The sequence below is a fragment of the Chiroxiphia lanceolata genome, chromosome Z (genome assembly GCF_009829145.1).
Source record: "Chiroxiphia lanceolata isolate bChiLan1 chromosome Z, bChiLan1.pri, whole genome shotgun sequence".
Classification (NCBI taxonomy): domain Eukaryota; kingdom Metazoa; phylum Chordata; class Aves; order Passeriformes; family Pipridae; genus Chiroxiphia; species Chiroxiphia lanceolata.
The window spans coordinates 19591620-19600388 of record NC_045671.1 but is presented as its reverse complement, the minus strand read 5'-3'; positions in this window follow the sequence as shown (position 1 = coordinate 19600388).

Below are 8769 nucleotides of genomic sequence, written 5' to 3'. Positions count from 1 at the left end.
TCCATAAGGCTTTTTCAAGAGATCTCTAAAACTACCTCACTGAATTGGCTAGAACCTTTTGAATTCATCACCAACCACCCACTGAGTTTAGCTTCTGATAGTCAAAAGTTCACATTGTACAGAAGGTACAAGTTTCATGTGGCATATGACATAAATTAAATTGGGTATCAAGTTGGACAAATTCAAATCCTTCACTTAGGTGAAAGAACATCCTGTGATATACTCCCTCAAGTGAAATTAAGTATTTATAAATCATTCATAGCCCCAAAACAATTTCTTGTTAGAATTCATGGGTGGTTTGGAATAGGAGTAAAATTCAAAGACTTCACAATGTGTTTACAAGCAATTTTCCAAAAGTAAAGAGGGCCAAATTAATATGTGCATATCCTTTGCAATTAGTTTGCCATTAACAGCTGTGCAGTAGACTTGCACAGATAGTTTTAAGTCTAGTTTTTTTTAAAAATCATCAACCTGAAGACTAGAACCAGCTTTCACAGGTTTTGCCACTTAATAGTTATGCTGGCAAGGACAAAATAAATTGGAAACATTTAAATGTCATTGCCTCAAAGAATCAATGAATAAAATAATTATTGCATAAATTATGCTTACATGGAAAAATATGTCTGCTTGCCCTTATTCAATTATTTCCATCATACATAAATGTTGAGGTCATTGTGAGTTTTGCCACTGACTTTAACAGGGCTCAGGATTTCCTTCTAAGAACTGATTAGCAGGAAGGTCAGATTTTGTACAGAAGATTAAATACAGACATTTCATATTGTCATTATGAACTCCACCATACTGTTGAATGATTAAGATTTTGCACCAAACCAATACTGTGTGATCATGCATACTTTGCTCAGATCTTTAAAACAAATTGGTAAGATGGGAGTGAAGTTATATTTATCACAAATCCAGGGACATTTATTACCAGGCCCAGGAATGAATAACTTTAAGAATGATCCTGGGGTATTATACATGAGGTGCTCATAAAGGTTCTTTTCTTGGGTTTTGGTTTGGTTTTTTTTTGTTTGGTTTGGTTTGGGGAGGTTTATGTTTGTTTTTGTTTGGGGTTTGTTGGTTTTGTTTGTGGTTTTTGTTTTGGTTTTGGTTTTGGTTTGGTTTGGTTTTTTGGTGCTTTTTTTTTTAATGGAAAGTGTGGAAACTTGTATCTGCACAAGTTACCAACTTCCTATTTCCACACAATCCAGATATTGCTTGCCACCTTTTGCAGCTGCTTCTCAGGAAGGACAAGGGTTCATTTGCACTGACAGAAGCAGTTTCTCTTATACAATCATTTAAACAATGAGTTAAACTACCCTGTGTGTCAAGTGTTAGAAGTATCACCAGAAGCCCCCAGATCCTTTCCTTCTTTTCATTTGTTCTTTCTCTCCAAACATGTTGACCCTTGGTCTTTACTACTAACCTTAGAATTAGCATCTTTCTAAGTTTCATCTCATTGTAAGGTGAGGAAAACATGTTCAAGTAATATCTGGATGTAAAACCTGTAATCATATACATTTAAAGCTTATTGAGAATACTGTTCCAGAGTTCCAGGAGGCATGTTTGTAACTGAGTGCCTGTAAAGGGTCTGCAGTACCTTTGTCACACAGAGAAGAAAAAGGATAGGGCAGCAAAAGAGCTAAAGAATGGGGAAAACTTCCATTTTCATACTCTGGTTTTCCAGAAGTTTGCAGCTAGTCTTTTCTGTCAAAAGCTAAAGAGGATTCAATTCCAGAAATGTGTTGGCTCAGGAACAGTTCATAAAAGGATTGTTCTTCCGTTTCTATGTTACTAATGTACTACAAGTGACATTACATTCAAGTAACCAGTGAATGCTAAAAGGGAGGGACACTGTACCAGAAGGGCTTCTAAAGAGAAAAAAACAGTCGGATCTATTTGGTGCTGTGTAAACAAAAGAAATGCCATTCCCCCACAGTCAGGATTTTTCTCCAATTACAATAATTTTTTAAGAATTGCATCATTACTTTACCTTGTGACAGTACTACTACTTTGAGGATAGGTTGCCAGGTCTAGAAGAGAAGGACATGAGAATTATTGAACAGGAAAACAGGCACTGAGTGGAAACATCAACAGCAAGCACATTGAATTTCACCCAGAATATCATTCTGGTTAAAAATTGTTTCTGGAGTGCTCACATCTGCTGAAATTATTGTGAAGGGAAAGACCACTGTTTTCTCTAAATTGGGCTCACACTCAGCCTGTTGCAGGCAACTCATGAAGATGACACTGTTTTCTGACCTATTGTGGTGGGGGGAAGCAGTTTTCCCCCTGAAGTTATAAAATGGTAAAACCCCAGGGGGTTGTAACCCTTGAAGTTTTGAGATTTTACCCAATGAGCGCTTCTGCAAAATATAAACATATCACACTCAGACAGGAAGAGAAGGTAGTTGTAGTTTTGTTGTAGGAGAAGTAGCCATGTTGTAAGAGCCACGAGGAGAAACAGGAGCAGCCGCACTGGGGGCTGGGCCCCCCCCAGCCCCCAGCGGGGGGGGGGGCTACAGAGACTTGGAACAGTGTTAGACTGGGCTAAGTATCTGTAGCTAAAAGCTGTGGGATGTTTCTTCACTGTGAGCAGCAGTAGCAGCAGGAGCAGCGGTAGAACTGCACTGACCGAAGAAACAGTGGCAGAGAGCCAGAAGAGAAAAGACCGAACAGCAACAACAGGCATGCAGCACACAGAGAGAACTCCTGGAAGGAGAGAGAGAAAGAGAACGAGAGCCAGCAGCAGAGAGAGAGAACTGAGTTCTACAGAGAAAGTTTGGGTAAGAACTGAAACTAAAACCCCAAACTCCTTGGAGACCTCCGAGAAAGGAGGAAGATGATGGACTCTTACTTGAAAGAGTCTTAAAGTGCTACAGCACTTGCAGAAAGGAGCTGAAAAGCTCCAAGAAGAATGCGGAGGGTGACCTTGGCCCCCCCAACTGCTTGAGACAGAGCACAGAGCTCTGTAGGGGAACTTGAATCCCCTGAAGATAAGGACTGTCACGAAGACCCCTGAGCTTCGTGATATGACGTAGTGAAGTGACCCTTGTCCTGGGAAACGCAGCCCATGGAAGAAGACCCTTGCTTGAAACGAGTGACCGAGGGGGCTTGGATACCCCCTCGTGAGTACTGGCAGAGATCCAGCTACAGCTGCTGCATGAGAAGAAGAGCGAAACAGATAGACCAGCCCTAGAGACATTGCTGCTCTGAAAGTGGAAAGGGATCTTTCCTTCTTCCCTCCTGGACTTTTATTTGGAGGGGAGAAGAGATTTGATCCATTGTAAATACTTATGTCACGGTAGAGCTAGCTAAGATTGTATATAATGTATTGTAGTATTTATTTGTACAGTCATTGTAATATATTCCCTTTCCCCCATTTGAGTCTCGTGTAGTGTCTCATCTCACCCTGGATTGAGATATGGGAGGGGGTTTGAACTAGGGAATTGGATTTTGGGGTTCTCAAACCATGACACCTATAGGCACTTTTCTAGGCTCAGCTGAGCTGAGGGCTCTCAGGGAATCCAGGATGAAATTCAGAAGCAAATCCATTTTCTAGCAGCCTATTATGGTTCATGATGCAACAACATCTTACGATTAGTAACTGTAACAGCAAGAAGGAACTCAACCAACTGGAAAAAAAAATAAACATGGGCACAAGGATCCACACTTTCATTACATATAAATGTCATTCTTCACTTTGTACCAATCATCATGGCTGGGCTTCGTGAACAAAGATTTGGGAAGGTCTCTACCCATGTTTGTCACAAGCACGTTGGTGGCTAAAAAGGCCAATACGAGACAGATAAGTCCGGTTGCAAAAGGCACAACAGAAAGACTCCTTAGTAGATATATTCTGCAAGGCACAATTCTTTCTGCATTGTCTTTTCTCCTCGAGGGTGATCCTGCGTGCTTTCTCAAAAGCATCAGCAGCGTTATAGATGGTGTGTCTCCAGACTTCCTGATTGGAGGCCAGAGTAGACCAGTGATGCTGATCAATATGGCCAAGACTGAGATGTTGTTTCAGGGAGTCCTTGTATCTTCTCTTTGGGGCTCCTCTCTTGCGGTAGCCGGTGGCAAGTTCACCATAAAGCAAGATCTTAGGGAGGCGGTGGTCCTTCATCCTGGAGACGTGACCTGCGCAACGCAGCTTTGTACCGATAAGTGAATATGAAACATACAAAGTATTTGAAGGCAAATACAGACTTGAACTCTGTAAGGATTTAATTTTTGACAGGAAATCCGATGTGAATTTCTACTGGCCTTACTACTAGGGCTGGTATTGATAGAGTTCTTTTATATACCTGCTTCTAAAGGTGATGATCCAGCTTCCCTGCAGCATCCCTTGCAGATATGAAGCCACAATCAAACACAAACCAGGCATTTTTTCAAGTCTAAGCCTCATTCATTTCCACATAAGCAGAAGCTCTGTATTCAGGGAGATCAGGCTACCAATGGGCTCCTAGCCTCAGGCTCCCCTATCACCCTGAGACCCACAGTGAAATTAACAAGTCTGAATCTGCCCCTGCTTGCAAAGGTGTAATCTTGCCATGAACTCACTACATCAGGAGATCTCTTTGTTGTGCCAAGACAGCTGCAAGGTGCAAGAGAAACTTGAGCAGATAAGATTGCTATCAGTAAGATATTTGTAGTTTAGCAACCTCACAACATACTCATTGCTTTCTCTCCTGAGCAGAAAAATGAACCCATTTTTTTTGCATTGTGCAATTATTGAAGTACTATATTTCCGAGAGTTTATTCTGATTTGAGAATTACCCTGAACAATTCTGTCTGCATCAGCAGATGGAAATAGTCTTTCTGGCCTTTCTTCCATCAAATACTTTGCATATTGCTGGAAACGTTGATTGAATATAGTGTATTCACTGCATATACACATACTTTACCAAACATGCTTGTGAGTTCAAGTGTTGCATGTTTCAATTCTTATTTCCCACAGACTATCAGATAAATTCATTTTTCAACTGTATTTCATTTGAAGGACCTTCTGACTTAGACTTCATCCTCCTGGGATCTTCCATTCTTTACAGCATTCTTGCTTTTAAAAATTACGTTTTAAAACTTAAATCCAGCAAAGTTATTGCTACACGCCTTCTCTGTTGGCAGGAGCTTTTAGCCATGGGGCACTGCACTGCTTCCCAAGTTACAGATCCAGCTTAGGAATCTGGGCTCAGTCTCTCCAAACCCTGATGAGTAGTGTGAACATCATCATTCCCACCTCTTTCTAGAATAATAACACAACAGAGAGGCCAGCTAAGGTCAAGACAATACCAGTTCAGAATATCTCAATTATTTTTGCATTATGATAAAAACTTTCACAGACCAAACTAGGAGAAAAAAAGTTCACTTTAAGGCAGCAAAACCCATGATGAAGCATCTTTTTTCACCTACTTCTAATTGTGATCTTACAAAATTGGCACATAAAAATCAGCAACTGCCTTCTGGACCAACAGCTGTTTCTCACTCAGAGCAACTCTAAACATACAACTGAAAATAGAGGAAAGCCAGATATTCACCTGCAACCCATGGAGGACCCCACACCATAGCAGGTAGATGCCCAAAGGAGACTGTGACCCCTGGGAAGCCTACGCTAGAGCAGGCTCCTGTCAGGACCTGTGACCCCATGAAGAAAGGAGCCCACTCTGGAGAAGGGGATAAGCATAAGGAGTCCTCACTCTGAGGAGGAAGGAGTAGTAGTGACAATGTACGATAAACTGACTGCAACCCCCATTGTCAGTCCCCCTGCATCGCTTGGAGTAAAGGTCAGAGAAATCAGGAGTGAAGCTGAGCCTGGGAAGAAAAGAGGGGTGGGAGAAGGTGTTTTTAGATTTAGTTTTCATTTCTCATTATCCTACTCTGATTTGATATGTAACAAACAAAACTAGTTTCCCCAAGTTGAGCCTATCTTGCCTGTGACAGGCCTGTGGGCTGGGAACCAGCCACATACTGACCTCCTGGCATCAGGCAAGCGGGACCTGGGTGTGCAGGGTGGCTCAAACATGACTTGTAGCCTGCAAAGGCCTCTCCTCTAATGCATTTTTTACAGCTTCTGAAATATTTAACAGAAGTTCTTTCTTAAGTTACTATGTAGAAACTTAGTGGGGGGTATTGGTGCATGAGGTGATGCACCACTGCTTTCCTCAGTGATATGTTGCCTGGGATGCACCTTTCCACAATATATCTCTAGCAAACCCACCCCTGAGGAAGGCATGACTCCAGTAAAGAGGGGCCTCTCTTGGCCCTCAGCAAACCTACCTTTGTCATAGTGTGCTGGTACTTCAGAGATGGATTTCTCCTCCTTCTGCCACTCGAGTACATAATCTACCCCAAAGTTTAAGTCATGACACGAGAAGACAATAATCGTTCTCCCTACAACTGGGTTACATATTTTCACCCCACCTTGTAAGTCTTCAGGATATCAGACTTTAATTTATTAATTTTTTACACACATGTGGTCAAATTTAAACCATTCAACCACAGGCAATGTTGCTGAACCACTGGTTCAGGGATGGAAGCTCGTGTTTAGACTATAAGCTGGTGAAAAATTTCATGGCACATAATTACTTGCATAAGCCAGCAACGCAAAAACTGACGTTCTAATTTACAGACAGCCAAAGCCACAAATGCCTCCCCAATCAAGCTGCTACTAATCTCTGGGAGAGCTGCTCCTCTGTTATATCCATGCAAATCAGATATGACAAAACAGCACTTCTCCTATAGGTGGGCTTTGGATTGCACACCCTTTCTCTTGCACTGAATCCTTGCAGCCTTCCCTTGAGCCGTCCCTGTGGGTCAATATAGAAAATTCCCTTTCAATCTCACATCTCCTGTCTTGAAGCAAATTCACAGAATGGCCATGAGCCAGACATGAGAAACTGCAAAATATCTCAGTGCCTTGCAACATGGGGAAACAGGACCAAATTGTTCAGTAACTAGCAGAAGACCATATTCACTGATGCCAACATGCCTTTGCTCTTTGGGCCAGATCAGTGCACTTGGTGAAGTGATAACTTTTACAAACACAACCAGAAATTTTCAACCTCTTACCGTCTGGCAATGTTGTGAGCAGGAAGGACTTTAACACAAACCAAATCCCTGCAGTCTAACATTACCATTTTATTTGGGGTATATCTTAATCTCATCTCCCTGGTTTTTGCATGTCTTTGAGATGCTTGTATTGCTGTATAACAATGGCTTCTGCCAGCCTGTTTAAAATCATCCCTACTTCTCAGATCAAAGAGCACTATCTGCCCTGGGTTCTTCTGTGATACCATAGTGTGGGGAAAATAACAGCAAACCCAAACTAGGATCATACTGCTGCCTTGTGAGCTGTGAGGCTGGAGGTGAAGAGGGGAGGAGATGGGAGCAGCCCAGAGGTTGCATTTCTCTCCCTGCTGAAGACTCTGGAAATCACATTCCACGTGGTTGGCTAGGCACCTGAGGGCTGGTTGCCTGTGCACTTGTCACAGGAGGTAATACAGTATTATTACAGTATTACAGTACAAGAATAATTAAAGAAGGAAATCAAATACCCCTATCAAGAAGGCCCCTCCAAATGCTAGAAATTTGTATCAGGTATTTCATCGAGAAATAAAGTAAAAAATAACCATCTTCTAAAACTCAGTGTCTGAAGACAAAGTGGGAGACCCACTCTCTCAGGATTCAACACTAATGTAAAGACCTTCTCTCCAGAGGAGTGTGTCTTACTGGAGACACACAGATACCAGCACCTTTTGCAGGTGCTGCTGAGGCAGGGAAGAAATATTTGGTGCATGATTTCACCTGGTGGCATTCTTTGCTTAATAGGGCTTGTAGAGAGCAAAGCAGCTGAAGAGTGACAGGAGTTAAAGTGTCAGAAATAGCAACACAATTAGTTGATGAAAGTCCAAACTGCTGGAAAAGGTGCTACAGAAGACCTCAGGTAGGTGCCTGCTGCCATAGCACTTAGTGCTATCTCCCGTCATGGTGCTCCACCAACAGCCAGACTGCTCTCACACATTCTGCCAAAGACCCAAGAGGATACGCACTCAGGGTTAATGCAAGAAGAACTGAAAGGAAGATTATAAAGACTGCTGGGATATAATACAAAACTACTGGAATAAACAGGGTTGGAATTGGCATTCCTGCTTCACAACTGTGCCAGCATTTCTAAGTCTTGGCTGCTTGAACTTTAGCCCTGGTTGAAAACTTCTGTATAGCTATGGTAATGAACATTTTTCAGGCCACTAACAATAGCTCATGGGATAAAGAGTAGCATTTCCCAATACAGATTACCTTGATCTCCAGTGTGGTGCTGGTATGTTTTTGTAGCTAACACATTGGTGCTAGCTTTATAAGTTCAAACTCCACATATAGATCATGACATAAGGTTTGTTTGAACTTTTTAATAGTTTGTATGCTTTTTTACCGCTGCTCTGCATTAGAGATGCTCCATAAGCAAATAAAAGTGCTTTGGTTCAGGTCTATCTCTTTATCTGGTGAGGAATAGAGAGGTTCAGGGGCATAGGCACTCCTTCACACCCTTATCTTCTGCCCATGGGCACCTGTGAAGGCCACACTGCATCAGCTTGAAGCAAACTAGTGAGAACACACAGGACTGAGCTAGTTCCTGCTTCATCACATCTGACTTCAGCTAGCCCCAAGCAAAGCAGAGCCTCCCTGTGCCTCAGAGGACTCCTGCATGTTCCTACATTAATATCCACCAGCTTGGGAAAGGAGCAGTCTGACAAGATCTCACAAAGCCTAGAG